This window comes from Rutidosis leptorrhynchoides, chromosome 6 (assembly GCF_046630445.1).
Source record: "Rutidosis leptorrhynchoides isolate AG116_Rl617_1_P2 chromosome 6, CSIRO_AGI_Rlap_v1, whole genome shotgun sequence".
Taxonomy (NCBI): Eukaryota; Viridiplantae; Streptophyta; class Magnoliopsida; order Asterales; family Asteraceae; genus Rutidosis; species Rutidosis leptorrhynchoides.
The window spans coordinates 318309048-318322645 of NC_092338.1; the positions used below are offsets into that span (position 1 = coordinate 318309048).

General features: G+C 34.4%; 1 pseudogene; it reads left to right on the forward strand.

Annotated features, from left to right (window-relative positions):
• Window positions 1–5519: 5519 nt before the first annotated feature.
• On the forward strand, window positions 5520–8885 carry LOC139852854 (ETHYLENE INSENSITIVE 3-like 3 protein; annotated as a pseudogene).
• Window positions 8886–13598: the final 4713 nt, after the last annotated feature.

Here is a 13598-nt window from a genome sequence, read left to right on the forward strand (position 1 = left end):
TCAGTATTTTAATTCATTTTAATTGTCCAATATTATTCGTCCACAGTCGATAGTCCACATTTAACAGTCCAATAATTCATATATAGTTTAATATTTAATATTCGAATTAATTAATACGTTTCGTGACCCGTATACGTCTCAGACTCGATCACAACTCAAACTATATATATTATTGTAGAATCAACCTCAACCCTGTATAGCTAACTCCCGCATTACTGCATATAGAGTGTCTATGGTTATTCCAAATAATATATATAGATGCGTCGATATGATATGTCAAAACCTTGTATACGTGTCCCGATATTTAAAGTACGAAAAAAAATAAATAACAAAAATTAAATGACGATATATAAAGTGCGTAAAGTAAATAACAGAAATTAAATGACGATAAATAAACTGCGAGAATGTAAATTGCGATAAATAAATTGCGATAAATAAAATGTAATCAGTTAGCTAGGAATAATTAGCTAGGAACAGTTAGCGTGGATTCTTAACAACATTTTTCTCGTAGTTAATTTGTTTGTTTCTAACAAATTTTATTATGTCCAGTGTTTTCTTCATTATGCCACTTGTTAGATTCTGATAGATCAAAATCCAAATATAAAATTGAATGAAAATGGTTATTCTGTGGTGAACGGATACGTATATCGGTGGTTGTAAATAGGATCGTAAATGACTATTGAATTAGATTTGAAAGAATGTACAATATACTTATTAATGTGAAATCTGAATATTCCTCGGGTATTACCTACCCGTTAAAATATTTTCAACATTAACAGTTTGTACTAAAGAATTTTTAATTACAATCTTTATGAAAATATACTTACATATATATTTTCTTCAGATTTAATCATGGATTTAATGAATTAATAAGATATTAAACTCATTTGATTTATCGTTAATACTAGATTACATAATCTCTAAAACTTTAGAAATTACGTAATCGCCATGTGGAGCGAAGATAATCGATGTAGAATGATATGTAGAACGATGATTATACTCGAGGTACAGAATGAAATGTCGAAGCTGGTGACGCGGATGTTGTTGTTGGTGGTACTGTTAGTGCCGGTGATGCTGCTGGTGCTTGTAAGTTTTGAACCATATTCTCCAAGGTTAGCACTCGAGCTCGAAGTTCTTTAACTTCTTCTACTAACCCTGGTTGGTTATCAGTGTGAGGTAGAGATCGGATATATTTTCTAGTTCCGTTAATGGTAGTCTCAAGACGAAAAATTCTCGCAAAAAGGGTATAAACGGTGTTGCGAACAGGTTCGCCGGTGAGCGGGTCGAGTACTCCAAGGTTAGGTGGTAGATTCGGTTCATGATATGGAGTACCTTCTTTCCTTCTCCATAGGGTGAGTATGTCGCGAACCCACCCCCATCTTCTCCAGTAATCATGGTAGTTGATTGGTTGGTGTGCTCCCATCACTCTGTCTTCGGAGTCAGAGGAACTTGGACGATTCGTAGAGGCTATCTTTCGCGATCACAGAAAAATATTTTTGGTATGAAACGTTTAGTGACAGCAACGGATAGTTGGATGGTATTCTCAATGCATAATATGCATAGATATATATAGTACCAGGATTCCTTAAATTACGGAGAAATTTACGGGAGATATCAGGCAAAGTTTATCATAATAGATACGCTAAGATATGAATTTGTCGGTACACTATCTATGCAATAAAGGCAGTAGGACGTGTCTAGACTTAGAATGATAAGTAGGTAATTTTCGACATGAAATGATAAGCAAAACTTTTGACATGCAGACACGGTCAAAGTCCAGACCCGCTAATGCATCTAAACAACTATCAGCTAGACACACTAATGCAAGACCTGGTTCGCTAAGACCAACGCTCTGATACCAACTTTAACGACCCGTCCTTATCCCCCTGGACGAAGTCATCAACATTTGGTCCCATTGCGATGATCGACTCCAAGTAATGTCCTTAAATTGAGCAAATGCACAGCGGAAGACTTAATTCGTACCTGAGAATAAACATGCTAAAAGTGTCAACCAAAAGGTTGGTGAGTTCATAGGTTTATCATAACAATAGTTATCAATAGTTTCAATAGACCACAAGATTTCCGTTTATAAATATATGTACACTCGCAAGTGCATAAAAGTATTCTATAAGTTGTAGGCACCCGGTAACAAGCCTTAACGTTCATGTTTTACCCTCTAAAGTACACCAGATCAGGTGTGTTTATAATAACCTCGAAGTACTAAAGCATCCCATAGTCAGGATGGGGTTTGTCAGGCCCAATAGATCTATCTTTAGGATTCGCGCCTACCGTACATAGACAAGTAGTTTAATGTTACCAAGCTAAGGGTATATTTCTGGTTTAAACCCACATAGAATTAGTTTTAGTACTTGTGCCTATTTCGTAAAACATTTATAAAAGCAGCGCATGTATTCTCAGCCCAAAAATATATATTGCAAAAGCAAATAAAAAGGGAGCAAATGAAACTCACCATACTGTATTTTGTAGTAAAAATACATATGACGTCATTTAACAAGTGTAGGGTTGACCTCGGATTCACGAACCATCCTAGTTATCATCGTCATTTGATTAGCATAAATATATCGTCATCACCAAGTAACATTATCCGTAACCCTCAAAAAAATCATCATCAATCAAACTAACATCATCATCATCTTAATCGACTTTATCATAGCATAATCATCATCTTATATTCATCATCATCATAGTATAACTCGCCACCTTCGTTAACCATAATCATAATCTTTATGATTTCATCATCATCGATCTTTCTCATCCTATACGATCATCATTATCATATATTCAATTCGGCCCAACTGGAATTCGAAATGAATCTTGGCCTTTTACCATTAATTGGCCCAACACAAAAGGGAATTCAGTCCAACATAAGAAAATGTCACTATGACGCTCTAAGATTCCGGTGTTGGTTATCAAAACAGGAAACAGAAAAACACGCAGGTTTTATTGTTAGGTGTTCATCGAATAACAGCAACCAAAAGCAGTAATAGTGGGGTTCGTGAATTGCTGAAGATGGTGATGTGTGTGCACCGATTCAAAACAGAAAATATAAGGAAGAGAAAGGAGATATAGAGAGAGGAAAGATGGATAAAGAGAGAAAAGAAAGGGTGTTCATGGTGGTTGTGATGTTGGAGGGTGATGGTTGTAATATGGATGTTTGATCATGGTGGTAATAATGATGATTGTTTAGGATGGTGATGGAGGTTGTATGGTGGCCGTTGATTAGATGGTTGTCGTGGGTTGATGGAATAGAAACATAAGCGGGTTTGTTAATGGTGATCATAGGGTGGTTGCCGGTCCTTGTTTGGTCCAAATAGAAACAGAAAATCCCAGCTGTAATTAATGGTGGTTCGACTGGTGGTGAGGTGGTTCTCCAACGAAGTAGTAGTAATAAAAGGTGGTGACTAAATGAAGGTGATGAAGAAGAAATAGAAACATAAGTCAAGTGGTGAAGTGGGTTTTGTTAGTGTAGGTGATATATGTATATATATCAATCTGTCTATTGTCGAAGAAAGATAACAAAACAAATACATTATATCAAATATCCATAGTGGGTTTCTCCTATTTCATAAATCAATCAGGAAAAATTATGTAACAAACAAAAACCCATGTGTTTGTGTTGGGATGGTACTCAGAGAAAGGGTAGTAACAAATAAAGTAAGCAGTCATCCTTTAACATTTTGCTACCGACAATTACTTTATGTAGTATTATATCATGTCCATTGCTAAACAGTTAAAATATAAAAGTGTTCTTAAAAATCCCAAAATTTTAGATTAAACATATTTAATTATTTCACTCATTACCTGTTTGAAACCCGATCAAAAAGGTTCGATAATTGTTTATTTTCCATTCCAATTTGTGTGTACGGAGTACTAACATTTAAACTAAAAAGATAAAAATATTTCTATTAAACCTAAAATCTTCATAATCAATTTACGATTCAACTTTCAATTTAAATCTTCATAAATTCTTATTAGATTTATATGAACATTAGTCAAATGACAACCGAGTGTTTCTGATGTTTACTAATTAGATTCGAAATCAAAAATATATATTTAATTTACTTAAATTTTATATTTTGATCTATTTTAAATAGTAATTATTATTATTATAATATTATATTTTATTTTATTTTACATAATTAGTTTTAATAACAATAACATATAATAATTCAAATTATATTTCCAATTACTATCTATATACATATATATACACACAGATCTATTTACAATTTAATGTTCGTGAATCATCAAAACTGGTCGAAGGTCAATTGAATATATGGAACAGTTCAAAAATTTTGAGACTCAACCTAACAGACTTTGCTTATCTTGTCAAAAATATTAAATCGTATCGAAAGTTTGGTTTAAAATTAGTCGAAATTTTCTGGGTCGTGACAAATTTATTCGATGATACAAATGAGGTAAAAAAAAAACTGATGAAACCTTAAAATATAGTTGATTCAAAGTAGGTGTATCCAAGCTTGCATACTCAGTTCATATAGTATACGTTGGAACATCCATGAGTTGATATATCCATATTGGATTGAAAATATTAGGGTTTGTTTGATGAATGTTATACGTGAATATGAATGTGAAAGTTGATAACTAACAAACGTGGGTTTTTTTATTGTTTAACTACAATGACCAAACTATCCTCCTATAATTCAGACTAATGATAATGACTTAAGGGATGTTAGTCCTAGGGACTAATTTGAAACCAAATCAAAACATTGAGGGTTAGCATGGGAAAGAAAAACTTTAGGGTCCAACGTGAAATTTATGTTGAACTTTAGGGACGACCGGCGTGCGTTGAATACAACAGCAACAACGCGCGGTCAAATTTTTTTCTAGTATTTTAGAAGTTCCGTGAAGAAAGTAGCTAATGATTGATATCCATGTACGATGTAAATTTTGTAGTTGCTTGTGAAAGGCTCGAAACAGGTGTCTGAGTTGCATGAGCATCAAACCATTGGCTTGATTCCATTGCTGAATTAATCTAGAATATTCCTAGACAATCTTTTATTACAAAAGACAACACTGTCGTCACGACAAGCTTTTTTATTTTGTTTAAATGTTTAAGTTTTATGTGATTAATTAATAATTGTGAGGACCTTGTGGTTTATTCGGCCTGGCAAATGATCGGACACCACCACTATAAAAAGAAATGTGAAGCTTATAACACCTCCAATTTTAGTCCGTATAACCTCTTATTGGTAGACACATCTGATTTTGCAATGCAATTTGCATAATTTAACTGTTTTGGTAAATATTTTGTAATCTGTCTGAAACTATAACATTTATATTGATTGATGTGTTTATAAAAGTATAAACATTATGAAAACATGTGCATATATTATTGTCATACGTTAAACCTTTTCAAAAACGAAATAAACTACAATTCCTGGGCTGTGCACAGCCTAAACTCACCTAGTTTACTCTTACTCTAATAATAAAATAAAAATAAATAAACTATCACTACGTTTTTCCTCATTTCTTCCATCAAAATATTTACCAGGGTTTCAAGAATCAATTCATATATGTTCCTTCTTTCAAGATTATGGTGTTGATTGATACCAGGTTACTTTTTCCACATCATCGATATCTTCAATTTCTATAAGTTTCTCGTTGATACTTATATATACATAGATAAATATATAAATAGGGTTTATCTAACTAGCCAAAACCATATAAATATAAATACAATTTGCTATATTTGTAATTGAAATTGAAATTTAATAAATTTGGAACGATTAGGAACATGGTTTCTTGCAATTGAGATTGAAGAATTTGCGATGAGTTGAGTGGTTCAACTATTTGCCGTTTTGATGTTAAGGATTAAAGTTTTTGGATTTGAATAATTGTGCATGCTAACTGTTTGATGAAATTCCTGTGAGAGATAAGCTTTAGAATTTACTGGAAATAGTTAGGTTTTTTAGGATCGGCTGATCTTATAATGGATACTAATCGATTGGGGGATAATTCGGATATCGAAGGTGATGATATAAGGATAGACAACATAGCAGAAAAAGATGTAAGTGATGAAGAAATCGATGTTGAAGATCTTGAAAGACGTATGTGGAAGGATAGAATTAAGCTTAAAAGACTCAAAGAGAAACAAAGATTTTTAGCACAAGAAGCTACAGAGAAGCAAAAGGCTAAGCAGAATAGCGATCAGGCCCGAAGGAAGAAGATGTCTAGGGCTCAAGACGGGATTTTGAAATATATGTTGAAGTTAATGGAAGTATGCAAAGCTCGTGGTTTCGTTTATGGGATTATTCCTGAAAAGGGTAAACCTGTAAGTGGTTCATCTGATAATTTACGAGCTTGGTGGAAAGAAAAAGTTAAGTTTGACAAAAATGGGCCCGTAGCCATAGCGAAATACAACGTTGATTGCATTGCAAAAGAACAAGGAATCGGGTGTCAAAATGGGAATTTAAATGGTGTTCTTCAAGATTTACAAGATGCTACATTGGGCTCGCTTTTGTCATCTTTGATGCAACACTGTGATCCACCTCAAAGGAAGTTTCCATTAGAGAAGGGTCTTCCGCCCCCTTGGTGGCCCACAGGCGGTGAAGTTTGGTGGACAAGATTAGGTCTACAAAAGGGTCAATCGCCCCCTTATAAAAAGCCTCATGATTTGAAGAAAATGTGGAAAGTTGGAGTTTTGACTGGTGTTATAAAGCACATGTCTCCAAATATTGCTAAAAATAAGAAAGTTGGTTCGTCAGTCGAAGTGTTTACAAGATAAAATGACAGCTAAAGAGAGTTCGATTTGGTTAACGGTTTTGAACCGAGAGGAAGATTTATGTTTACAATCAAGTGGCGATAAAAGTGGGTCAAGTATAACCGAGACACCTTCGGGTGATTATGATGTTGACGGGATTGAAGATGGTGGGCCCACAGTTTCATCAAAAGATTGTGATGCACTGCCACGTCATCTTGATAAAACGGAACAACAAAGGAGGAAAAAGCTTAAAAGAAAGCCTGAAAAGTCTGTTAATGATAACCAGGTGCAAGAAACCATAGGTGAAGATCATACTATGACAGGTGTCGGGCCTTTATTAGTTGATAATGGGATGGAAGTTCGGATACCTGCAAATAATGTGCAAAATGTTTCTAACATTTTGCCAGACATGTTATTGTATCCACCGGTTCAAGAATCTGATTATAGACCTAGTGGGGTCCACCATGAACCTGCGAGTTCTGAATTACATCATCTGAATGTTTACGGTCTCTATAATACACCAATTGAAGGACAGCAGCCCGTTCACGAGTTTCATATTGGAAACACAGGTGTGGGTCCCAGGAATGTTGAAAAAGATGAACTTCAAAACGGGCATGAAAGACCAGTGGATAACGAGTTTGAATCATCAATTGATCCCTTGTCGTTAGATTATCCGTTCAGTCCGACTTCGCTGAAAGATTTTGGTTATCTGTTTAATGAAGACGACCTCATGCAGTGCTTGGGAGCATAAATTTTTATGTTGTTCTTCAATGGTTACTTGTAAGTCCAATCTCTCTTTTTTTTTTTCTTTTTTTTTTTTTTTAAATTAACCATTTTGTTTTAAGGTGTTAGTTTAAACTTTAAACCAATACTTAGTGGCTTAATACTCGCTCTAAAAGTATTTTAGAGCATAATACTCGCTGTAGCAGTATTTTATAGCATAATACTCCCGGTATCAGTATTTTATATCATAATATTCGCTCCCCCTTAAAATAAGGGCCTGCTTACTTTCCACTTAATGATCTGTTTCCTTACAGCAAACAGAGGCAAATGGAAACAGGACTTAATACACAAAAGGGTAAACAGCCCCTAAGTGTCTAATAGGAATTTTTGTTGAATTTAATATAGGTTTGATAAATGTAAGTTTTGCTTATATATTCAAGGTAAGTTTGACCAAATTTATTAGTTGAGAGTTTTAAATTGGAGATTTTAATAATGTTTAGTGATTTGTTTTTGTAAGTGGACTATTATTTTGAAACATATAAAATATAAATAAGAATAAGGTGGACACTTTTTTGAGACGGTCCTAACTCCTAATATTAAAAATATATTTTTAGTTACTAGACTTCCCCAACATTTTTTAAACTTTACCATATTGGCTATTTCTCATGAACATAAAGAAAATCAATTGTATTTATTCAACCTCTCAAAACTGGTTGAGGCACTTCTATGTATGTGTAGAATGTTGATATGTCACCTTTAATAACATGTCAATGCTGACGTGGCATCGTATATGGTTTCCACGTGCCACAACGCTTAAAATCCGGTTAACTGCATAAGATGTACTCGGTTACAGACAGTAGCAAACTTTGAAAAGTTTAATACATAATACAATGGAACTTTTTTAAGTTACTTACATACAATTGTAAAAATGGTAAAGTTTGATTTAGTAGATTGCAACTTTCCTAAGGATAAAATTTTAATGCCGGAGAAGTGTTTTGGGTCATCCTGAACTGTACGGAAAGTTGGGTCGTTTTTATCTGCCACCCAAACCACCTATTTTGCCACGTCTTTAGTTATTTAGCTTTTATTTGATTCGTTTTCAACCTTGGCTATGTCTTCTTGGGTGCAGGTATAATGAATGGAAAAATAACAACTGCAGCATTATTTAAACTGATCTTTTTTGATAAAGATGTTAGGTCATAGACGATAGTTTTCTTTTGTTTTTGCTAGTTATAGTGCTAGATAATCTTGGTCCTAAACCGTTGTGCACAGTGCACAAATCTTTCTTGTGAAATGGATCTCTGTGTAAAAATTAATCCTTTTCTTCTGGGGTGAATGTTTAGTGTACTAACACATTAGAATATGGTGGTGGTGCTGCATTCTTTACCATCTGTTGATCTTTTAATTGTTGTTAATTTGTTGTCAAGTATATTGTGGTTAATTTGTTGTCATGTTTAGTATAAACTTGACAATTAATTAATTACTTATGTACAGTATAATAAATAAATGGGATGAAAATAGGCCCTTCAGTTGAGATTATAAATCTAAGGGCTTTATATGATGCCAAATTATGCAAGCATTTATAGGTGGAACCCAAGAATTTGGCCTGCAGAATGGCATACAAGATTTCCTATGCTTCAGATGATTCAAGTGCCAAATTTAGTTGATAATAGAAACGATGAATTGCTTTGGATTTCAAAAAAATGGTAATAAGTTGAATTTTTTTTTTTTTTTTTACAAATCAGACTTGGAAGAAGGTTAGAGATGGTGGCATTAAAGTCACGTGGACTCATGGTGGTATGGTTTCTATATGGTAATTGTTATGACAATTTGTGTAACGCACCCACACCAGCGGAAGCTATGATATAATTTGTTTGAGACAAACTTGCGAGAAATAATAGAAAGCAAATAAAGTAACTGATAACACGACGATTTAACGTGGTTCGGCAAAACCCTGCCTACGTTCACCCCAAGAGTCTTCTTTATTCTTATAATATAAAAGAACCTGGTACAAGAAAAAGTACACTATGAGTTAAATTCAAACTCAAGCTCCTTAGATTTTAGCATAAAATCTAAGTTTCTCGTACACTCTTTTACACTCCTTACAAGAATAAAACTCTCAACCTCACAAATACACACTCTCCGTTGATATTATCGATCAACTGTGTTTTTCCTTTGTGATACTTTGATCCTCCCTGGATAATCTCTTGTTGCACTACTGCCTTCTATTTATATCACTTCTCACATGTGTTAGGTACATGTAAACAAGAAACAAAATCCCAGCATGCCATCCATCTTTGACGTAAAAATATCCAAGTACATGTAACCAAAAGTCTTTCAGATTTATGACCAAGACTATTGTCAATAGTCTTTCATGTTTTCCATGCAAATGTAACTTACAAATGTGAGTCAACAATTGTGAGCCACCACATGTGGACTACTGTCCAACAATCTCCATCTTGACGAACATTTATCTTCTCCGTCACCGAAAATACTATCCCCTAGTATAGTATTTTCACCATTGGCCTCATTATCCCCGCTGCACACACCTTGAATCACCTCGGTCCTGAAACCCGATTCAAATAACACGGTCAATAATTATGTGCAGCTAACCCTGTCAACTTACATAGTTGACTCCGGAGAGGAGTCTCGAATCACCTCTCCCACCACAGTAGGATTTTCCTTCTCACCATCGTCTACCTTGGTCACACATGTCCCAACATGTTCCCGACCTGTTTCCCGCGTGCACGCTTTCAAAACCTTCGAGACACGAGTACATTTTGTACTCGCCACCAGACGAAATAAACCCTCATACTTCTCTCCTTTTATCGGGACCTTCATGTCACGTGTGAATTTCATAACTCCACCTATGGCCGAATAGCCGTATTCTTGAGAATCCACCACGCTTAAGAAAATTAGATTCTTGCACATCTTTGGTGTGTACGCCACACCACCAAGAGCGTAAGAAGCTCTGTGAAATAAATTTATTTTCACCATGCAAACACCCTCAACATCACATGTTGAACCATCACCTAAAGTCAGCACCCCGCTTTCTTTAACATTAGCTTATCAAAATAAGCTTCCTTGGAACACACATGCATCGTACAACCAGAATCTAAAAATCAATTCATCTTGAGCAGAAGTAGAACTTTTGGAGATTGTGAGAACATCTCCCACCGGTACATTAACTGCTACCGCAGCCGATGAACCCCCAGATTTACCTTCACCATTCCTCCAGAGTGGACAGTCCTTCCTTAGTGACCCCACTCATGACATTTGAAGCACTGGATACCTTTCACGCCGTCTCCTGATCTAGACCTACTCTTATTACTAGATCTCTTCTCGGCAAACCTTCCCCTTCCATGACCAAAAATGGTCACTGGATCTTCGTCTCTTATCCTGTGATAAGATTACCGGCACTACATCCTCCATCTTTACAGTAGCCTTTCCGTAAAGAATAGTAGTGACCAAAATATCATACGAACTGGGAAGAGAGGCAAGAAGAATAAGGGTCTTATCTTCTTCCTCAACATAAACCTCAACTTTTGCAAGTTGATACCTAGACTATTAAACACGTTCATGTGTTCAGTGATATTTCAATCGTCATCCGCCATCTAAAATGACTCCACCTTAAATTGCATACCGCCATTTCTCATCATCTCCAAACAAAAAACTATCCGAAACACCGGAAGCTAGGATATAATTTGTTTGAGACAAACTTGCGAGAAATAATAGAAAGCAAATAAAGTAACTGATAACACGACGATTTAACGTGGTTCGGCAAAAAACCCTGCCTACGTCCACCCCAAGAGTCTCCTTTATTCTTATAATATAAAAGAACATGGTACAAGAAAAAGTACACTATGAGTTAAACCCAAACTCAAGCCCTTTAGATTTTAGCATAAAATCTAAGTTTCTCGTACACTCTTTTACACTCCTTACAAGAATAAAACTCTCAACCTCACAAATACACACTCTCCATTGATATTATCGATCAACTGTGTTTTCCCTTTGTGATACTTTGATCCTCCCTGGATAATCTCTTGTTGCACTACTGCCTTCTATTTATATCACTTCTCACATGTGTTAGGTACGTGTAAACAAGAAACAAAATCCCAGCATGCCATCCATCTTTGACGTAGAAATATCCAAGTACATGTAACCAAAAGTCTTTCACATTTATGACCAAGACTATTATCAATAGTCTTTCATGTTTTCCATTCAAATGTAACTTGCAAATGTGAGTCAACAATTGTGAGCCACCACATGTGGACTACTGTCCAACAGTAATTCATGGCACACTTTTATCTTATGGTTAGGCCACTCCCTATCATAACTAAACTATTCATCCTCTTAACATTCCACATCAACGCCACATCAACACCAATATCATATAACTAACTCATAATTAAACACTCCCTATAATGGCTAAAACAATACTCCTCTTAATATACAACGTACAAGCAATAAAGCATCAAGTTCAACAATAAAAAGCCACTGGACCCACAATTCCTATAACTAAACTTAAAACTTCCGTTAAATTGATGGTGGATGCGGGTAACTAAAGCGAGTAACTAGCTCGTGCCTATGGTTAGTTACGGGTAATGAACGGGTAATAAACTATAGGGAGTGGTCTTAGCAATGCATGGCGAGCTATTAACCTAAGACATAACACAATTCAAAATGGAAGATTTGAATGTACTCAATCAAGTGTCCTTTTGGCCAATGTCTTCATGAAAGGATTGAAAAATAATTTGGTGTTTAGTGAATTACATCATATGATAAACTTTTGGTTATAATCAATACTCTTGCATATTATCCCTTTAGAAAACATTTAAAACATCATCAATAGATTTATGGTAGATGTTGGGGGTGTATTATATATTAGCAAGAAAGATGTTTAAGAATTGGTTAAGGACTGAGTAAGAATCGATGAAAGTTATAAAGGGTGATATTAAACCAACTAGTGAGTTTTAAAATCGAAGCAACAATTGCAGTAACGATTGCGGCAAAAATTTGGGGGCAAAGATGGGCGAACAAGCAATTGCTGCAGGAATTCAGGGGGCTAAAATGGGCAAACAAACCATTACAGTACGGATAAGGAAGCATTAAATCAGACTTTCAATTTCCAAAGCATGATTTTAGTTCAATACCATACCGGTATTAGTAGACAATTTAAACAACATGGAAGTCTAATATAATTCCATATTTAAACGTACACTAAATTGTACATTATTGATTGTTCATCAAGCAAACTGACAATTATCAATTGACACATTCAATACCCATATCCATATTCAGTTAATATTAAATTAAAATCAATATTAACTAGTTGATAGTTTATCATATATCACATGGATAAAGTAACTACGTATGTAGACGGTAGTAATATATCTCTGAATGTGAAACTCAAATTAATTTTCATGTCCTTTGAACACCAGACATTGCCATAACCAAATTTATAACGGTTAACTTTTAATCTATTAATTCTACATGCAATTTAAGAATCATATATTACATACTAGATTTATGAGCCCGTGCATTGCACGGGTACTCATCAGCAAACATTATTGTTTTTTAAACTTATATATGAAATAACGATATGATACGAAAAGTGTCAAAAATACTGTTGTGGTTGAATTACTAAAATATGTTTTCGTAAACAACACACATTAGTAAAAGTTTGATAAATTATAGTTCATACATAGAATGATTACACAATATAAAGTTAGGAATTGATGTAAACATGATTTCTTGTAAAGTAAACGATGAATAGTAAACGTTTGTATCTTTTACATAGGAAACAATAAATATGGATAACAATATCCAAAACAAAAGGTTTTAAGTAATAGAATTTAAATACTGAAAAATAAATAAGAATCAACTACTTAAAGTTATTATAGTTGTTGCAAAACTTCTTTGTAGACAACATTTTAGTTGTTCACAAAATAAACATAAGCTGCTTAAGTATTTTTGTATAAGCATATTCATGATGTTTAACAAAGAAAGTTGCAAAATGGGTTCTAATATCTCAATAGTAAACATAAGGTTAATGTAAAACGGTTCTATGTTATTTAGATACAAACATCAGTTAGATAAAAACATAACCTTAAATGCTGAACTTTTATGGTTG